Raw genomic sequence first — 20,865 nt, forward strand, 5'->3', positions numbered from 1 at the left:
TAATCGCAGCAGCTTTTGAAGCAGCAGAGCGAGAGAATCGGCAATTCATACAAGAGAATCGACAAGTCATGCAAGAGTTGCAGGCTACCATTGACCACTTGACAGAGGCTTTAGGGCAAATCCGTGGTTATGGCGTACGGTAACCCACTACCAGTATTCGTAGCTAAATAGATCTGACTATGATTATAATTTGTAGCACGACCGTTGCAACTGGTACCGTAGCCATCGCTTCAAAAGAATTAGCTACGAATTTAATCCGTAGCAATAGTTAACACAGCTACGGATGAAAACGTAGCTATAATTCTGGACAAAAGATACAAATAGCTACGGATAATATTGTAGCTAAAAGCAAAACTAGATCCGTGCACTATGCCAAACTTAATAACGGTTATGGTGATAAATCAATCACTGCGGTTAAAATCCATAGCAAATCTCTAAAAAGAAAATTCTAACAACAGTGTCTCTTACCATTTGCTAGTACATACCCTGATATAGATCAACTCATCCAAGCCACGACCTATTTTCACACCACTCATGCCCAGATGATGGATGGCTCTGATCATCCCACCATCCCCACCGATGGGGCCCATGGGGCACCATATGATCGTGATCTCTAGTGGCCACATTGGCACTATGAACTCTTACACATGAGAGTAAGAAACAAAGGGGAAAAAAGATGGGAAAAAAACAGAAAAAGAAACCTGATTCAAAGCCCTAGCGGACGCCATACATACAAGTTTAAAACAACTAAACTTCAACATTAAGTTAGCATGAAATTCAACACTTTTATTTCCATTTCCATTTTACAAATCAACATATTATAGTACCTCTCCAATTAAGGTCACAACTTAGCAGTAGCTATTAGTTGGCCTACAAAAAATGTAGCTTCAAGTGATCCAAGTTGGAATTGCTTCTATCCCTGCAGAAACCAAAATCAAGATCATAATTACTTATATGAACGGAACAATCATACACAAGGAAATCTATACTGCACACCTAATGCCTTTCATGAATCTCAACCGTTCATTTATCTAAATACACTTTCGGGGAATGTTTGCTACACGATAAACCAGCGAAAATCATACCATGCATCAAACCAAACCCTTTGCTGGTGAAGATCACATGGTACAATAAAAGACATTTTCACTCTTGATTCATCCTCTTCCTAAAGCAACATGCATTGCAGGGATCACTGATAAAGTAGCATGGTCAAATAATTTATTTGAAGGACAAATCAATAATAAGACTGAAAAGACGAGCACCACAAAGATACATACCTGTATGGAAAAGTGTCAAGTTAAGACATAAAAGCATGAAAATGTTGGTAGAACCAGGAGAAACGAGGAAAATTCTTCAGACCATCTCCAATCACACCAAAGTAATCTGAAACTGGTTTCTCAACATCCTCATTGTCCAGCTAGATCAAACTAACTAGTGATTACAATGCTTTAAGAGGAGTTCTGAGTAGTTGGCATCTGGTAACTAACAAATCTCTTTGAAGTGCATAGTTCCATGAAAAATCCAAATCGGCACAAAGTTTTTGAATAGGTAAGCTGGGCTTGAACCAGAGACCTAAGACCTCTCCATAGTCCACACAAACATTTAAATGCAGCACAAATGCATATGGGACATTAGAGCTGTGCAAAAAGGTAAGAGCATCAGGCTGATCCATTCATTAGATGGACCACACATGTAAGACTACCGATTTTTTTTAAACAGAATATTGTTTTTGAGCGTGTGGCTGCCAAATGAATGAACCTACCTGACTTTTATCCCAAGTGATCTTCACAAATGGATCCAAGCTCAAATCTCCCACAAGCACTAGAAAATATCATACAAACAAAACATCTCATCATCGTCAAATCACCATTTCCACCGCATTCAGTTAAGGGCCAGTTTGGGTATTTGCGGTAAGGCGTATTAGGGTGGATGGGATCCACTAATCCCAGATAAGATGGACGGACGCGTGTTTGGATGGTGTCTGTCTCTCCGCGATTTAACAAGGTCTAACTGGTGCAATGGAGTCGGTGGGACATCGAAAACCCTCGAGCCGCACCCCTTTCCTTCCCAATACGTCATCGAGAGCCAGCGCGATGGGTTTCAGCCTATCTTCTCGCCTGCTGTAAAGACCTGCGTCTGTCTTCCTCGTAATTGCAGGAAATGGGTAGAAATGGCAGGATTGCGTGTGTTATTTAACCCCAGTAGAAGGATTCGTCGTAGATGGAGGAGGAACTTACCCTGGGCAATCAGCCATCCTTGCAATCAGAAGGTTGGTTTTCGGAATCCTTGTCCCCATTATGTTTTCTATGGTTAGCATGCTTGAGGGACAGATTGTCATCCAAGCCCTGACCATGAAGCCTGCTTCATTGAGCGATGGTTGGAGGTTTAAGTCCTTTGAGAAGCTCTCTCAGGACAGCCAAATTCATAGCATTTCAATGGAAGGGCCACGGATGGATTCATCAGTGTCTCTCCAGAGTAAAGAAGAAGTAGAGTCCTCAACAAAAAAAAACTCCTACCTGATCTTATTTGATATGAGCAGAAATTGATCCATGTCATGAGAGGTTGGATATTGCTTTACGTTGTGACCTTAATTGATACTGGAACCACACCCAGTCCATTGCAACCAAATGCCCTTTTTACTCCAATGAAGCCTGCATCGATACCTCGTTTTATGTTAGGAGACTGTTTGGATGCTCCATGATTTGCAATGGACTGGGTGTGGTTCCAGTTTCCCACCCAGCCCAAACGCAAGTGGGTTTAGTTCTGCTGAAACTGCACAAACAGTTGCAATTTCTAGGGACTTCCAATTGGGTAGTTAGACGTGCATTCTCTTCTGTTTTCCTTGCTTTGTTTACGGTTTGTAATTCATCGTTTCTTAAAACTCACTTATACACATGATTGTGTCTAAGGGATGCCCTTTAGATCAAAAAAAAAAAAGTGGCAGTGATCTGTTTTCTTTTCGATCTTAATTTGTTATTGTCATTTGTTCGGTTCTGTTAGGTTCTGTCTAATGGTTATTACATTATGTTTTACAATTTCGGTTGGCCTTCTCATGTATTTTTTATATTTTACCAATGGCATAGATTTACACCCCTTGTAAATGTGAAAATGGCTTTCTGATAAGTGATATTTCCTACTCTTCTTGGATGTCTGTTATTGCAGGAAATGGCAGAAGAATGTAGTTTAACTTGAAGATCAATTCACTGCTTCTAGGTCAGGGTGAAACACGACTAGTAGGCAGGTGGTTTGGTTACTTGACGATTTTTAGATGTGTTTTTTTTTTTTTTTTTCTGTGATGTTTGGGGTTATTTGATGAGTTTTAGATGTATAACTCTGTTTTCCAATGAAAACAGCTTGTGTAAGTTTGTTGGTTGTACCTTCTTTTGATGGTTGCTTGATGTATAAGAAGAAGTATGTTAGTCACAAAAGAAAATGCTCTCTCTCTCTCTCTCTCTCTCTCTCTCTCTCTCTCTCTCTACAAGTGGTCTATGGGAAAAATCTCCTCCAAAAATTAAAAAAAAAACTATATAGGTATTTGTCAACCTTAAGGCTGTATTTGGAAGAACTATTGAATTGAATTGCGATAACTAGTTCCAATGCTGAATTGTAAGTCTTAACGAGGCAGTTCATGTACATGCCCACATGTGTGTGCGGTCTTGGAAAATAGAGGTTTGAGATCCAATTCATCCATCAGATGGGCATTACTGGATGTCATGGCCCAAGAATCGGGTCTGGTCTAATAGCTGAGAAACGAACTTGGTTGAAGTTTTCTATCCTGTCTACCTGATTCTAACATCATGGTGCACCAGCTGAGTGGACTGGCTTTATTTTTGGGTTAGACCCATGTAATGGATAGCTTGGATATTGCACCTGTTTGCCACACTAGATTTATTTTTGGGTGAGAACATCCATGTGGTGAGACCTACCTGATTGACAGCTTGGATATTGTACCTGTTTGCCACACTGAAATATGTAGGCATGTAGATGGAATGCTTAGAAATCACAAAAAATAAAATAAAATAAAATAAAATAAACACTATTCTTTTCCACAGTTTCCTCAGTTGTTGAGTTTTCCTTTCCAAATCTACTTCTTGGATTTATGCACTAACTGAACTAGTTATTGCAATTCAATTGGATAGTGCATCCAAACACAGCCTAACACTAGATGCATATCAGATAAACTCACCTTGATCAATCCAGTCTCGGTCCCACATAAAACAATGTTGTTCGCAGTGAGTAGACTTGTTATCCTGCTGCTTGCTGATAATCTTCCTACTTTCTGATGCTTTCCTCTCAACCATATCTGATTTCGAATAAAACCGTTTCGAAGACTTGAAAATAAAACACACATACAAACACAACTAATATATCTGATTCTCTAAAAATGCAACTGAAGAATCACCTGAGTTGCGGTTGAGACTTGGGCCCCGCCATGCCTTCTCCATTCCTGCATTCCTTCTCCATTACATTACTAGATGGTGTTCTTGCAAGAATCTCTGCTCCACTTTCTTTTCCTTGCTTTTGTTTTCATTTGGATTTGGATGGTGTTCTTGCCTTTGCTTTGCATTCTTTTTGTTTTTTAGTTGCTTTTGGGGTATCCTTGCTGGGTTGCATTGCTTTACGTTGTTATTATCGTCTTGGAGTAAAAAGGGCATTTGGTGCCTTTGTTATAGTTTTTCCAATTTTGGTATGGTGAATTTGATGGTGGATGGGGGTTATGTCTCCTTTTTTTTAGGTTGAGTGCTCTTGTGGATCAGGCCTAGGGCACAACTTGGACCTGATTGTGGCAATACAATTTTAACTTGGGTTATGTATCGGTTTCATTCTTCAAGACCCTATTAGATTGAGTCATGACAGGACCCAAATATGCATACTTGATTGGCCTCAATATGCAATGTTATAACTAATTGGAACATGATGAATAAGTCATATATGGTTCTAGATCAATGAGCGAAAACTGTGTACGCTGGTGAAAATCATTAAGAAATAAATCCAGATCATCCAATCAAGATTACAGAAGTCTTAGAATCCTAATTTCAATCCAACTATTCAAGAATAATCGAAATTAAAAACAGAAATTTGTGTTGTTTGTATCACGTGCGATGTAAACTGCCACGGCACTCTTTTGCAGAACCTATTAGACAAACACATCTCAGCCTTCGATTTTTTTATTTTTATTTTTGTCTACAAGCCCCAGTGGAACAAACACATCTCAGCCTTCGATTTTTTATGTCTACAAGCAGGGCTGTTGACATAGTTTTATGGTTGTAGGTTGTCATGGCTCTATATATGATGTAGCATACTTTGAATTGTAAAGATGGCAGGCCAGTTTTAATTAATGAAATACATGAAATCAGTTTTTTAGTTCTATTTCAGGGCTGGTGACTTCAATCCAATGGTACTCTTCTTGTCTCAGAGAGTCCTTGATTCGAATCTTGCAAGGAAAGACTCCATCTTTGACACCACCTCCGCATTAGGGAGCAGTTATAGGAGTTGGTGCTGTTTTTATTTCTATTATTGATATCGTCTGATTAGGATTATACAAGCATCATCTGTATTATGAAACCATGCCATTTTTATTTTTATTTTAAAATTTTTTTGGAAGTTTTGAATCTTGTTGCTTCCTTCAGAAACTTTAGGAAGAACCAAACGGCCTCTTTTTTTTTGTCTTTTCTGGATTCAAATCATTTGGGACTTGGTATCTAAAAAGGGTCTGAAATTAGCTCCCGCCCTCGCAAACAGGCCTTGAAGAGTGCATTTGGATACACAATTCATTGAATTGCATTCTAATTGTCAGTCAAACGGTGAAACAGCTAGGTTCTACTTGCTTAGTCATCTAAGTTGAAGGCCTGTTGAGGGCCTAGGCTCCAAATTGCAATTATGTTACTTTGAAGTTGCGATTGACACCTCCAAATTGCAATTATGCTACTTCAAAGTTGTTATTGCTAGGAGACTTGTTGGCTTCTGTCATTCGTATTGCTTTCGCAGACAAACATTCATATCCTCATCAACATGCATGTGAGGCCTGCTGGCGAGATTGTACGATAGGCCAGGTACAAGGGGGTCTCCAAAACCCTATAAATTGGCAGCCATTCGAGTTTGATTTCCAGGAGCTGACTGACCCCATAGTGGTTTTTGGGTTTTATTTGCTGGTTATGATAATATCTTCTATATGAGATTGTCGAACTTCTGTGTAGTAAAGGGAAATAAACTCATTTTCCATGAATTGCATGCAAATCCTACTCTTCACATAATTGGGCGGAAAGTCTCACCCTTTATATTTATTTCAATCATATTCAATATTCAACAGGTATGTCTTAACTCATTTGCCATTTATGGTGTCCTTTTCATTTTCCACATTCATCCAACAACAATTTTTTCACAAAATGATCATGTACATCCGCTATGTGGACATGTGCATACATAGTTGTCCTATAGATCACTACTCATCTAGAAACAGTACTTTGGAGGAGCTACAACTCTTTTCTACTAATCATAGTGAAAAAATCAAATATGGTGAGTTGATCAAACAGTTGATAGTGAAGATTCAAGTATAGTTTTCAGAGGTGATTTTATAGTATGTTGTATCCATAAGTGTAGGTGAGCATTAGATCATGGATAGCAACGATGACAAACACTTTGGCTGATTCCGTTGTGGTTTTTGCAGTGGCCGCATGCATTGATGCTGTTGGAAAATATTGTCATCACTATATGTTTAGACAACCGGCGCGTCAAGGGCATGATGATAGGACAAGATTTATCAACTCTATCATTCGTGTAAATGACAGGGACTGTCTTACTTAGTTAAGGATGAAATGAGAAAGTTTCTTCCGATTATGTAATATATTGCGTGAGAGGACGCAACTTCGCGATGCTCGTAACGTTAGTCTTGAGGAACAATTAGTCATCTTCCTACATACAATTGGACATAACGTGCGTAATCGCGTGATAGGACACAGGTTCATACGTTCAGGTAAAACCGCAAGTCGTCACTTTCACTATGTGCTAGATGTGATAGTGTCTTTATACCCTGAATTTGTTAAGCAGGCCGGTATTGACACCCCCGCTAAGATTCAATCAAATCCCTACTGGGCCACTTATTTTTAGGTACCATTTTCCATGTAGGACTCTTCTGTTGTTATTTTCGAATAAGCTAACATGTTACATATTGTCTTATGAATGAAATATGACATAATGCCGGATAGGATTGTGTTGGTGCAATTGACGGAACGCATATTCCCGCTCATGTGGAAGCATCTCAGCACCCAAGTTTTCGCAACAGGAAGGGTATCATGTCTCAAAATGTACTTGCTGCTTGTTCTTTTGACATGACATTTATATACGTGCTAGCTGGGTGGGAGGGTTCTGCTTTGGATGCAAGGGTCCTACATAACGCTTTGATGCAAAGTGATGATCCACTGCAATCGATTTTCACCAATAGTTGGCAATGTTTTCCACCGTAACATCATACTCAACACACTAATACCAAAACCACAAATTTAACATGATGTAGGAAAATATTTCGTCGTCGTCGCGGGATACGCTCACTCACCTGGCTTCATGGTGCCTTATTGCGGCGTTCGATACCATCCGCAAGAGTATCGAACTGGAAAAGCACCTATGAATATGAAGGAGTTATTTAACTACCGACATGCGCAATTGCGTAATGCAATTGAGCGTTGTTCGGTGTAATGAAGGGCAAATTTCCTATTTTGAAGACGGCCGCACAATATCCATTTGAAACACAAGTCAAGATTGTAGTAGCATGTTGTGTGCTACATAATTTCATTCGTCGGGAAGAAGAAACTGACCAAGATTTACAAGATGTTGGAATATCTGTGGGCGACTCTGAGAGTAATCTTACACCAAATGAGGTATCAACAATGGATAAGCGGCAGTGGCTAGTTCAGGTGACCCAGCAGGAGAAAGATGCCTGGATGAGAGCTCGTGATCAGATTGCAGAGCGCATGTGGGTGGACGCCCAACTAAATAGTAGGAATAGATAAGAGAATTTTATTTCATAAATACTTTGACTGATGAGAAAGACATTTAAACCACTTTGTATACATGTATAAGAAATTATATTCGAGTTGGCACCCAGTCATTTTGATATAACATATTTTCTTAATACGATTATTTAGTCTTCATGTCGAATATATTTGGTAGTAGAATGGTATACATTAATTTATTTTCTGTTAATAACCATTTGTCCATGTATAATTAGGTGGAATGTCTGACAATTGGGTAAGTATTACACCAACACCAACGCCGTCCCCTTTTCTCATCCTAGGGTTCCTTGAATTGCGATTGGGGAATCCCTTGGATTAGGGACTGATTCTTATGCATGTGTCGTTGATTTCTATTTCCCTTTGAGTATTGTTTGGTTCATAATTTTCATTGATCCAGCCCTAACGTGTGTAGGCCTGGATTCGCATAGATTTCCCTTTAATTGAATGTTTGGATTTTCATGTGGGATGTGGAATTTGTGTGATTGTTTCTGAATTGGTGTGATCTAAGCCTGAAATCTTGCATATCATATTTAAATTCACGTCTTGCATCAAATTTGGTATCAGAGCTTAGGGTTCTTGTAGGGAATTCATCACATATTTAGGGTTTAGTTTATTTGAGTCCTTCATGCATCCAATCCATCATATATAGCTGCTAGAAAACCGTAGTCCTTGATATATGTAGCTGAATTTTAGTAACGGTGTGTAGTCTCCTTCATATAGAGTCTCGTAGGGTCATTTAGTTTTTTTAGATGCATATAGTTGCCATAGCAGGTCCTTAAGATTGAGTTAGCCTGTGTATGTCCACACGTACAAGTCGTGGTTTTGGTTTGCACCCTACTCTAAACATGGAGCAACTACAAGAATCAATGACCAAGTTAGCCCAGCAGGTTGAGTCTATGTCTAAGCGCTTGGAACAACGCATACCAGCAGGTTGAGTCTATGTCTAAGCGCTTGGAACAACGCATACATCAACACCTTAACCAATTTGATGATCGCGTTACTCAAATAGAGGTCTCCCTCAGGGCAAACCCCACCATTGGGAAAGATGCCCATTCTCAGGCAGGTGGTGAGGAGATTACACCAAGAAATGGAGGGGTCCAAGGAGTTGGTCATGGGCATGCACCTGTGCACCCATCCCGTGAGGGACATCATGACCAATATGACCCAGATGCACAACTCCTCAAGGGAGTTAGAATAGATGCCCCTACTTTTGATGGCCACTTAGACCCTAAAGCTTTTTTAAATTGGTTGGCGGATATGGACCACTATTTTGAGTAGTATGATATGTCGGATGCTCGACGAGTCCGATTCGCCAAGATGAAGCTTGTGGGTCAAGCAAAGAGGATTTGGGCGATGGTCGAGCGAAAAAAAGAAAGAGCAAGGAAACTCCCAATGTCCATTTGGGGAGAAATGAAAGAAACACTGAAAGAGAAGTACCTCCCTTTCTCTTATCGCCTGCAGTTGATTGAGGAGTGGCAGTCTCTTCGACAGGGTTCCATGAGTGTTGCTGATTATATTGAGAAATTCAAAGAGTACTTAACCCGCTGTGAGGTTGATGAGGACCCCGTACTCACCCTTGCTCGTTTTAAAACGGGCCTCCGTCATGACATTATGAGAAAATTGCTCGCCAAAGACATACACACTATCGAACAGTTGTACCAAGTAGTGTTAGATGTCAAGCAATACCTTAAAGCATCTGTGGGAAGGTGGTTTGACTTTCGTGAATCCGGTGCTAAGGCCAACTCCTCTGGGGCTAAAGCTAACATGGGATTCCAAAACAAACATTCCCCTAATGTTCAGCCCAGACCCAAGGATGATAAGAGTAAAGAAATTGTCGGGTCTAGTTCACATGGAAGTGGGGCCACTAGGTGTTTTAGGTGTCAGGGGTTTGGTCATTTTGCTCACCAGTGCAGCACGAGAGAGGGCACCAAAGTATTCCTTATTGATGGGCAAGTAGTAGTAGTGCCCCCAGAGAGTGATAGTGAGGAGGAGGAATATGAGCCAGTCGGAACCCCTAGTGATGAGAAAGAGGGAGCACAAGAGTCTGTGACCCTCGCAATTGTGCGTTGCGTCCTGGCTCAAGCCAAGAGCACTGATGACTGGTGCCACAACACGATCTTCTACACTTATGCAAAATGTGGGGAAAAGAGCTGTAAGATAATCGTGGATAGTGGTAGTTGTGTCAACGTGGGATCGACTAGCACTGTGAGTCATTTGGGCTTGAAGCTGGAAGCCTATCCTCAGCCTTATAGAGTCTCCTAGGTTGATGAAATATCCATTCCAATCTCGCACCGCTGTCTTGTCCCTATTCAGTTCGGATCTTATAAAGACACAATTTTGTGTAATGTTGTTCCTATGGATGTGGGTCATATCATTCTAGGTAGGCCGTGGCTCTATGCCATGGATGTTACCATATTTGGTCGTTCAAATATGTGTACATTCTGGTTTGAGGGTAAGAAGGTCAAGCTAAATCCTCTGCCACCCAAGAATACAACTGGAAAAGAGTTCACCACATAGAGTGATGTGAGCGGCCCAAAAGAAGTGAAGGAGTCGAAGTTCAAGTCCAAACCGCTCCATATTTTGAATGCAAAAGACTTTGAGCGAGAGACAGAGGCAGACTCAATGATATACGCCCTTGTGGCTAGGGAGAGTATACCAGAGACCAGCGTAGAGTTACCCCCTGAGGCCATTAAATAAGTTTCGTGATGTCTTTCCTGATGATTTACTGAATGAGCTTTCCCATATGAGGGATATAGGGCATGCCATTGATTTAATCCCTGGGGCAACTCTACCAAACCTCCCGCATTACAGAATGAATACGAAGGAGCACACTGAGTTAAAGAGGCAGATTGATGAACTCCTAGAGAAGGGTTTCATTCGAGAGAGTATGAGTCTGTGTGCCGTGTCAGCCCTTCTTACACCTAAGAAGGATAGCACATGGAGGATGTGTTGATAGTAGGGCCATCAACAAAATCACAATCAAGTATCGATTTCCCATACCGCGTCTTGATGATATGCTAAATATGATGGCCAATGCTACTATCTTCTCAAAAATCGACCTCAAAAGTGGGTATCACCAAATCCGTATACACCCTGGTGATGAGTGGAAGACGGCCTTCAAGACGAAGGATGAGATATATGAGTCGCTAGTTATGCCTTTTGGGTTAACTAATGCTCCATGCAATTTCATGTGTGATGACCCAAGTGTTGAGACCCTTCATGGGGAAGTTCCTGGTCGTATACTTTGATCATATCTTGATTTATAGCATGACTAAGGAGCAACACCTCAACCATTTGAGGCAGGTTTGTGGGATCCTTAGGGCCGAGAAGTTGTGCGCCAACCTAAAGAAGTGCGCGTTCTTATCTAGTAGTGTGATCTTTTTAAGTTTTATTGTGTTAGCTGAGGGCGTATCGGCGGATCCCGAGAAGGTCAAGGGCATCGTTAATTGGCCTGAACCCCACAATATTCATAAGGTGCGCAGCTTTCATGGCTTAGCCACTTTTTATAGGCGGTTCATTCGAGGCTTCAGTTCCATTGTGGCTCCCATCACGGACTGCATAAAAAAGGGAGAGTTTCAATGGACAAAGTCCGCCTCGAAGGCCTTCAAGGAAATAAAGGTCAAGATGACCGAAGCTCCAGTCACGCGACTTCCAAATTTTTAAAAAGCTTTTGAAGTCGCATGTAACGCGTTAGGAGTCAGCATAGGAGGAGTACTTAGCCAGGAAGGGCACCCTGTCGCCTTTTTTAGTGAGAAACTAAATGAGGCGAAGCAAAGATATTCCACCAATGACAAGAATTCTCCGCAGTAGTGCAATCACTACACCATCGGCGACATTACCTGTTACCGTAAGAATTCGTCTTGTTCTCAGATCACGAGGCTTTAAGATACTTGAACTCTCAGAAGAAATTAAGCCCCAAGCATGCTAAGTGGGTTCAATTCCTTCAAGAGTACACTTTTGTGCTTAAACACAAGGCTAGTGTAAAGAATAAGCCTGCTGACGCGTTGAGTCGTCGAGTCACATTGCTCAACTCCATGAGCGTTGAAGTTACGGGCCTTGAGCGCATCAAAGAAGAGTATTTTGAGTGTCCAGATTTTGGGGTTGTGATACGTCTTTATTAGAGAGTCCGTCAGGAGCTAACAATGAGTATTTGATTTTGGATGGATATTTGTTTAGGAGTGACCGCCTGTGCATACCACGCACCTCCCTTCGCGATTTTCTTGTCTGGGAGTTACATTCAGGGGGGGTCGCAGGTCATTTCAGTCGTGACAAGACCATTGCCCTAGTGGAGGATAGATTTCATTGGTCAAGCCTCAAGCGGGACGTGGCCAAAATTATAGGGCAATATCGTACTTGTCAACTGACAAAGCAAAGCAAACAGAATACATGATTATATACACATTTGTCAGTCCCATTCATCCCTTGGCAGGACATCAGTATGGACTTCGTGCTTGGACTTCCCAAGACTATTCGGAAGCATGACTCCATATTTGTTGTCGTGGACCGTTTCTCTAAAATGGCCCACTTCATTCCTTGTTCTAAGACCTTCGACGCCTCTCATGTTGCCAAGTTGTTCTTTAGTGAGGTCGTCAAACTACATGGGTTACCAAAAACCATAGTGTCTGACCGTGATGTGAGATTCATGAGTTACTTTTGGAAGACACTATGACACATGATGAATACTAGGCTCCAATTTTCTTCTACCTACCACCCTCAGACCAATGGCCAGACTGAGGTGATTAATAGGAGCCTAAGGAGTTTACTTCGATGTTTAGTAGGGGAGCATACTAGGACATGGGTTGTCGTACTACCCATAGCTGAGTTTGTATATAATAGTTCTGTCAATAGGTCCGCAGGTCTAAGTCCGAAATCGTTACTAGTTATAAGCCTAGGAAGCCTATTGATCTTATCCCCATGTCATTATCCCATAGGCCATCAGAGTCTGCAGAGTCTTTTGTGCATCACATACATTCATTGCATCAAGAAATCAGGCGAAAGATCACTACTAGTAATGAACATTACAAATTTTCTGCAGACCTACATAGACGTTTCAAAGAGTTCAATATTGGGGACTGTGATGGTCCACATCAGGCCCAAGCAGTACCCTCCAGGGGCCGTTCGTAAGTTACACGCGCGAAGCGCTGGGCAATTCAAAATTATAAAGCGAAACGGTCTCAATGCGTATGAGGTAGATCTTCCACCTTCCATGGGAATTAGTTACACATTCAATGTGGAGGATCTAGTTGCTTTTCAGGGACCCACTGATACTTTGTCCAACCCTTTGCTCACCCATCCTGATGCCCCAACCTTACCCTTTGATTCATGGCCTCTTCCCGACCTTTCATCCTAGCATCTGCCTCTCATACCTAGCCTTTACACACCCAGAGAGGAAACAGAGGATATCCTGGACCATGAGATAATTTTCATGTCGGATGGCGGGTTTTAGAAATACCTAGTTAAATGGAAGTCACGACCAGCTTCAGACAGCGCGTGGCTCACTGAGAAGGAGCTTTAGAGACTTGATCTCGACATCCTAGAGCGGTTCAGGAATTTTATTTCGCCAGTGGCGAAATCTTCACAGCCGGGGAGAGTTGATGAGGACATCGTGCATACGCACGCCCGCACACCACCACCCCTACGCACGTACGTACGCAGAAGAACCCCACCATCGATCTGACTCGATGACGACGTCCAGGGAGGGCCTTCTAGTTAGAAGATAAGTTTTTGTTCAAAAAAGTGGGCCCGATAGTCAAGAAAAGCCCATAATGGGATCTCATGATCGTGGCCCACTCGTCGGATTGATTTCATATTTTAGGTTTTGCTTATTGTTATTATTTAGAACATTGTGAACGCTTTAGATTTCTTTGTTTGGTTTTTCTTTTAGTGTACTCCATCGCCAAGTAATAGATTGCGCACATGGTATGAGTTTTGGGTCATAGGATTTTCCCTACAAATAGACATCCCTTGTAATTCTTTTGATTCATTGAAGTTAATAAAAAAAAATTTGCTTTATTTTTCTGCTCTCTTCGTGAGTTGTGAAAGAATTCAAAAGTGAGTGCGAAGCCCTAGCTTTTCGAGAGGCTAACTACCGTGGTGCGAAGCGACATCAATCCTGATTCACCTCCGTCCTCCATCTTTTTTTTCCATCTTCCCCCACCATCCGTACTTCGAATTCGTCCCTTTTGTTGCATCAAATTTCTTCATTACAGCAGGTTTCCAGATTTCAGCCTGCAAGTGAGCTGAAACTTCGGCGGAGCACCACACTCAGACCAGAGATCAGATCGACGTCAGATTTGGGGGTTTGGCGGCCCAAGCTTGGCCGACCAAGGCCTTGGAATCCGTTTCTAGATTCCAACCCCCACCACACGTGCGGCCAGCCTCAGGCGCACGTGCGCCCGCACCTGGCTCGCTGTCCACACTCAGGGACTGTCTCGAGTTCAGGTTTCTTCCTATTTTCCTCTCTTGTATATATAATTTCATAAATCCTGACCCCAGATTACATTATCCCTAATTGATTTGCCCCTTTTCTCATCCTAAGGTTCCTTGAATTGAGATTGGGGAATCCCTTGGATTAGGGACTGATTCTTATGCATGTGTCGTTGATTTCTATTTCCCTTCGAGTATTGTTTGGTTCATAATTTTCATTGATCCAGCCCTAACATGTGTAGGCCTGGATCCGCATAGATTCCCCTTTAATTGAATGTTTGGATTTTCTTGTGGGATGTGAAATTTGTGTGATTGTTTCTGAATTGGTGTGATCTAAGCCTGAAATCTTGCATATCATATTTAAATTCACGTCCTGCATCACTGTCCATATCAGACACTTTGCTAGATATGCATGGCGGCCTCCTGCAACATCCTACTCTTTCCAAGATTGTGATAAATAGCCATGCAAACATGCAAATCATACTTCCTATAAAACTGGATGATACTTGGTAGAAGACAATTGGGTACTGCTTTCAAGAATCATCTGTTCAACTTGGAAAACGATGGAAAATGAAAATACAAGTGGTCATGATGATTCATGGGCGATCGACCATTAGTACTCTTGGCATAGAAGATCCTCACCATGAGAAGATTTAGGAAAATGATTTCCCCACCAAATCTTGTAGACCAATCCTTTATCAGCCCAAAACCTCATGTGATTATCGTAACCAGCATCATTTGAACCAGGTTCCTCTACTAGAACATGTTATAACCAATCTAGAGAAAAGCCCACATGCTATCAATAAGCAAACGTTAAATGACAAAGAAGTATGAAGGCTTATCAACATCTGTCATTGCCACGAGTTTTGAGCATGCCAAACTACATGATTTAACCTTAAAAAAAGGAAATAGAAGGGCATAAAAGAAATATATTAAGACAGGATGCACACCTACAAGGCATCAATCTCCTTCAATGAGGGCTTTCTTTTAGGTGCGTCATCTTCAATTTCAATGTCTCTAGCAAAACGTTTGGGCAGTGCAGATCCAAACATATCCATCCCTAAAATCATGCGAACTGCCTTTACCATTTGTGCCATAGTGTTTGTTTGCAGTTCAAAATGATAAGGTTAACATAATTCAGCAAGTGCATAATCATATCTCGCAAATATTTGAACAAAGCAGTGGAGTACCTTGATAGAACCATTCCGGTTTCTTTTTTAATTATTTGTACAACTCATATGAAAGTTGATCTTTGCAATATCCAATGTTACTCAAGACCATCAACATCTTTTGATGTGAATCAACAACAGTGCTTGGAGATTCAATGCTTTTCCCTTCAGACCCTTGTAAATATCCATTTTCTAAGTATGGCATTTCTTTGTTCGACCTAGTTTCAGAGAGCTCACTTCCAATCCGCACTAGATAACCTGTGTGGCATGCACAAATGAATATCCCATGAATGTATCAATGGTGAAGGCTAGACAGAACTAACACACAAAAAACACATTTTGCAGGCCCCAAATGTTAAATTGTGACAATTAAGCACACCTGCAAAATCTGGGCAATAATTTAAAAATGTAATTCTGACGGATTCTTGAATTTCTTGGACATGCAAAAATATATCATTAGACTTTGTGGCTTCGCTTCTTAGATTCTGAATCATCTTAGAAACAGTAACAAACTTTTTTTTAATCAACTGAATGTAACCAGAATGAAATAAAGAGTCTAATGTTTTTGCATTTGGTACGTCTCCAACATCAGATATGCCAAAGTTCATCAGAAGCTGAAAAAATAGAATAAAATGGAGCTATGCAAGCAGAACGGCTCAAAACTTGGCTAAGGCCCCAGCGAATTCATCAGATTCTGATGGGCCAAACAGAGCAGGATCACGACATCCATCCAATTGCCTAGCGTTCATCCTCCGTCTTACCAGTAAATCAAATTTCTGTCTCTGGAAAGCCTTTAAATTCAAAAAAATGCTTTGCACAATAGATACAATACAATTTTTTATTTCCCTGATACCCAAGAAAAAATAGCAACTCACCAAGCAATTCAATGCAGCATCACCAAGGAGAAAGAAAGCATTCATCGAATGTGCAACAATCAATAGCTGCCACACAAGATAAGGTGAAAATACTTCATTAAAACAAAATGACTAAAGGTCTAACAAATGAAAGCGAGAATATATTTTCAACACCATTAAAGTTTAGAGGAAAAAAATCAGAAGCATGCATAATCACATCAATGCCAGGTGATTCTCCAAATATATTATTTTTCTTTTGATAAATCAGAATAGGATTTTGGCTAAGAATGTTGACTTTCACTGACCCTCATCAATCAATGTAGCCATTGATCTCGAATGTCCATTAGAACATCCACTACTTATATTGGCTACTACTCAAAATCCATTATCTAAAGAGAACCATGCAAAAAGCAGCCCATGATGGTTTTTTTTTTTTTTTTTGAAGCAACAAGAGTTCATTAGAAAAGTGGTGAGATAGCGCACCAAGCTACAACCCAAGAAAAACAAAAGGCAAAAAAAAAAAAAAAACCGCCCTACAAAGGTGCGAAACAACCTTTCAGATGACTGGAATCCCATCATTTAATCAATTACTGTGCATGAGGAGCCATGCCACTTGTATTCCCAAAACAATGCCCAGCAACAATGACTGGAATCCCATGGTTTCCTGCAGCAACAGAAGCCATATGTCTGTATGTCAAGTTCAAGAATAGACCATCAGTAATCATTATTTAGGAGTTAGGAATTCACTGAGAAGCAGAAACTTTTCAAAACCTTACCAGTGCATTAAGTCAACTTTTCAAAACCTACCAGTGCATAAGTTCATAGACATCCAAGAGAATCAGCAAACAGAAACTCATGACAGTAATAACAGTGATTTGAGCAGAAGAAATGGAACTTCTTAGTGAGATACAAAAGCAAATTTCATCATCAGCATCATGGCCTTGTCCATTCTTATATGGAAGCAACTTTACTATTACAACAAACGTACAACATCTTGTCCTTTAGGCTGAATACCAACATAAATCAGCACACATGTTGGTGCTCGATGGGGACATGTGCATCAGGGTGTAGATATGAGTTGCTGGAATGGAAACCTTGAAAATCCCAATATGCCACAAGGCTCTTATGATTATCTGATGATGTCAATAGGTTTAATTTTACATAGACGTTAGTTCATAAAACATATAGAAAGAAGTTTCTAGATAAATTGAAGTACATTATTAGAGGTATACCAAAAGAAAATTAAATAAGTGGGATTATGGTTGATAAGATAGCAAACATGTCATGGATAACTAAGTGACTTTCACAGGCTAATGTTACTCAATTATCACAAAATTCTCTTAAATAATTAGAAATCTATAATTCATTGGTCATAATATTCTTCTCTTGATCACTAATTGAAACAAGCAGGAAAAGGGAGGTAACTCAAGCAGAAATTGAAGAGGCAATTCATGGCAGGCTTGTGGCATTCAGGCTACTCAGTTGGCGGGGTTCATTGAGAATGCCTATCACAGAAACCAGCGATCAGTTGGACCAACTGTTTATGAGATACTATGCAACATTCACAATTCAATTGACGGGGGCATCGAAACGTGGACAAAATCAACTTCATCGAAAGGAGTGGAAAACCAAATATAGCTGAATTCTAGCATGGCACATGCATTTTTCAGGTTGTTCTTTGCAATGCACATGCCATTCATGCGTCCACTACCAGAAATTGACGGCTCAATCACATCTCTTCTTCAACCCATCTTTGATTTGCTGGACAGCCTTGCCTTCAGCTCCTCTGCCACTGCATCAATGGACTCTTCAGTATTCAAATACTGATCTCGGTTAATCCTGCATAGAAAGAAAGAAAAAGAAGAAGAAGAAGCTTCAATTGGTTCCTTTTGCAGCTTTTGGCTTCCGAAGATGAAAGGATGTTAACATCACAACAGCAACAACAATTGTGAGAACATCCTCTTGAGATTACTCGGATCCATGTATGGTAAGTGCAAGATCTTCGGGGGCTATGGGTCATTGGAGAATAGTGCGCAAGGGGAAAAGAAAATTCCTAAAATCCCCAAATCAGCAATGTTGGCAATAGAAGGGAAGAAAGCCAAGAAAATAATTGTGAACGGCCAAACAGCCTCTAAACCCTTGCCATATCGCGAACGATTGGCCTTATAAAGTCTAATTCTAACCATAGATAAGATCAATATGGCTGAATCAAAACCATTGAAAAGAAAAATCCTTAGTGGCTCACGTTTCAACTGAACAAATCAATGGTCAGGCAGATCCTCTCCACGTGATTATTAGCCCCCATTCAAATTAACATTGATGGGATGAACAACAAATTCCAAGCATCCAAAAAGACCCAAACCCCATTCATTCATTAAAAATCCACATTACCAAAAAAAAATTTAAAAAAAAATACGGACAAAGAAGGTGCCGTAAAAATGCCCCACCTTCACTCATACATACATTTCTAAAAAAACAGAGACACAGACAGACAGACAGAGAGAGAGAGAGAGAGAGAGAGAGAGAGAGAGGAGTCAATGAGGAATATTGTTTCAGAACTAAACTGAAAAAAGAATTGAAATGTTAGAACTGAAGAAGAGAAGAAAATTACCGTGGAGGCGGGTGATGCATTAAATGCACGGTTAGGGTTTTCCTTACATGGATTTCTGACGATGAGAATCGAGCCTCGCTCGGCGATGAGCTGCGAAGGAATAATGGTTTTGAGGTAATCCTGCAGAGAGAGAGAGAGAGAGAGAGAGAGAGTTGCTGGAAGATGAGAGACGGAGAGAGAGGGTAGGAGGTGGAGTGAGAGAGAGAGGGCAGGCAGTGGAGTGAGACCGGGAACGAAATGGACGCGGATTGCGTCCTACCCAGGGCTCTGTGGGGGCCACAGTGATGTAAGTGTCTTATCCCCGCTGTCCATCGCTTTTCTCAGATAAATTTAAGGTAATATTCTAAAAATGAGCCACGTACCGGTCTTAAGAAGTTTCGGATCAGGCTGATATTTGTGTTTTCACTTCATCCACGCCTACATGACCTTATTAATAGGTTGGATGGTAAAAACAATCACGGGTGGTGTCATTATCACTACAGCTTCCTTTGGTGTGGACTGCGTGGATAAGAAACTTACATCACTGTGAGCCCCACGGAGCCCTGTCGGGACGGATTACTGTCCGGGCGGGGTAGGACGCAATCCGTGTCCAAACAAAATGGGCGTGCGTGAGTGTGGGGATGAATTTTTTAGGCGCGGTTTGCCTCCGGACGGACCTAGAGACGGATGGTTCTATCAGGGGCTCCTTAGGGCCCACCATTACGTATGTGGTTCATCCGCTCCATTCATTCCTTCAAAAGGTTTGTTCAAGTATAAGTAACCAAAATGAGATAGATCGAAAGCCCATGTGAACCACACCAGATATAAACGGTAGGAAGTTAATCTCCACAGTTTCATACGGTGTGGTCCAGTTAAGCCTTCAATCTACCTCTTTCTTTGGGCTCATGCCCTAAAATGAGCCGTAAAATAGATAGACGACTTATAAAAACACACACATTGTGATGAGCCCCATAGAGCTCCAGAGGGGAGTTAACTTTAGATATAGTGTGATATGGTTAGAAGCTTTTAGCTACAGTTGAAAACCGTAGTAAATTAACTACAGTTATTATCCATGGCTGAAATCCACCATCTTCCGTAACTTTTGCTCACACTTGTTGCTGGAACTCGTAATTGCCCTGATCATAGGATAGTTTCAGCAGTAAACCAAAGGATCATCCCTAGGAAAGGGGGATCTGGCGATGAGGAGGTCGATGACATGATCCTCAAAATCCTAGGTAAGGCAGCAATTGGGTAGATCGAACAGATCGAGAATTCAGAATGAGGGGCGATCTTCCTAACTTCAATGGCCAACTTCACATAGAGAATTTCTTTGATTGGCTTTCTAGAGTTGAATGATTTTTCGACTATATGGAAGTTCCTAAAATGAAGAAGGTCAAACTTGTGGCTTGCAAGTTTAAGGGCATAGCTTCAGCTTGGTGGGAGCAACTATAACTTGCATGGACTAGATAAACTGTAACGCCCCAGTTTTCGGGGGTCGAGTAAAAACTCGACTCCCAATATCCCGGGTGTCACTTATGCCTTGCGGAAGCGAGTGATTTGGGTTTATTTAGTTGGTACATAAACATTCAAAGAATTAAATGGATAATGTAAGAATACGGAATTATCATAACGTAAATCTAAACATTTGAGTCAAAATGATAGGTATTCAATCAGCTCACGGGGCTGTATCCTAGTAAGAATACACATGGTCCAAAAATATACAAAAAAAAAAAAAAAAAAAACCTTCCCTACAACTCCATCATTGGCCCTAAGGCAACTACAGTGGCCCACCCAAGAGCTGGAAATAAGAGAGCTTC

General features: G+C 41.0%; 2 long non-coding RNA genes across 9 annotated transcripts; one reads left to right on the forward strand and one right to left on the reverse strand.

Moving 5' to 3' along the window:
* Positions 1 to 619: 619 nt before the first annotated feature.
* LOC131251520 (uncharacterized) lies at positions 620 to 19,202 on the reverse strand. Of its 8 annotated transcripts, none has more exons than XR_009173926.1 (6): positions 17,012 to 19,061; positions 16,480 to 16,545; positions 15,626 to 15,862; positions 15,386 to 15,514; positions 1,086 to 1,821; positions 628 to 919 (listed from the first exon to the last, which is right to left on the reverse strand). It is a non-coding gene; the product is annotated as an uncharacterized LOC131251520 (long non-coding RNA). The 8 variants fall into 8 exon arrangements; XR_009173929.1 differs by lacking the exon at positions 16,480 to 16,545 and having other exon boundaries at positions 673 to 919; positions 17,012 to 17,145; positions 17,235 to 19,061; XR_009173928.1 differs by lacking the exon at positions 16,480 to 16,545 and having other exon boundaries at positions 673 to 919; positions 17,012 to 17,122; positions 17,235 to 19,060.
* Positions 2,506 to 2,895, forward strand: LOC131251522 (uncharacterized). The gene is made up of 2 exons (XR_009173933.1): positions 2,506 to 2,561; positions 2,651 to 2,895. It is a non-coding gene; the product is annotated as an uncharacterized LOC131251522 (long non-coding RNA).
* Positions 19,203 to 20,865: the final 1,663 nt, after the last annotated feature.

Source organism: Magnolia sinica, chromosome 7 (genome assembly GCF_029962835.1).
Source record: "Magnolia sinica isolate HGM2019 chromosome 7, MsV1, whole genome shotgun sequence".
Taxonomy (NCBI): domain Eukaryota; kingdom Viridiplantae; phylum Streptophyta; class Magnoliopsida; order Magnoliales; family Magnoliaceae; genus Magnolia; species Magnolia sinica.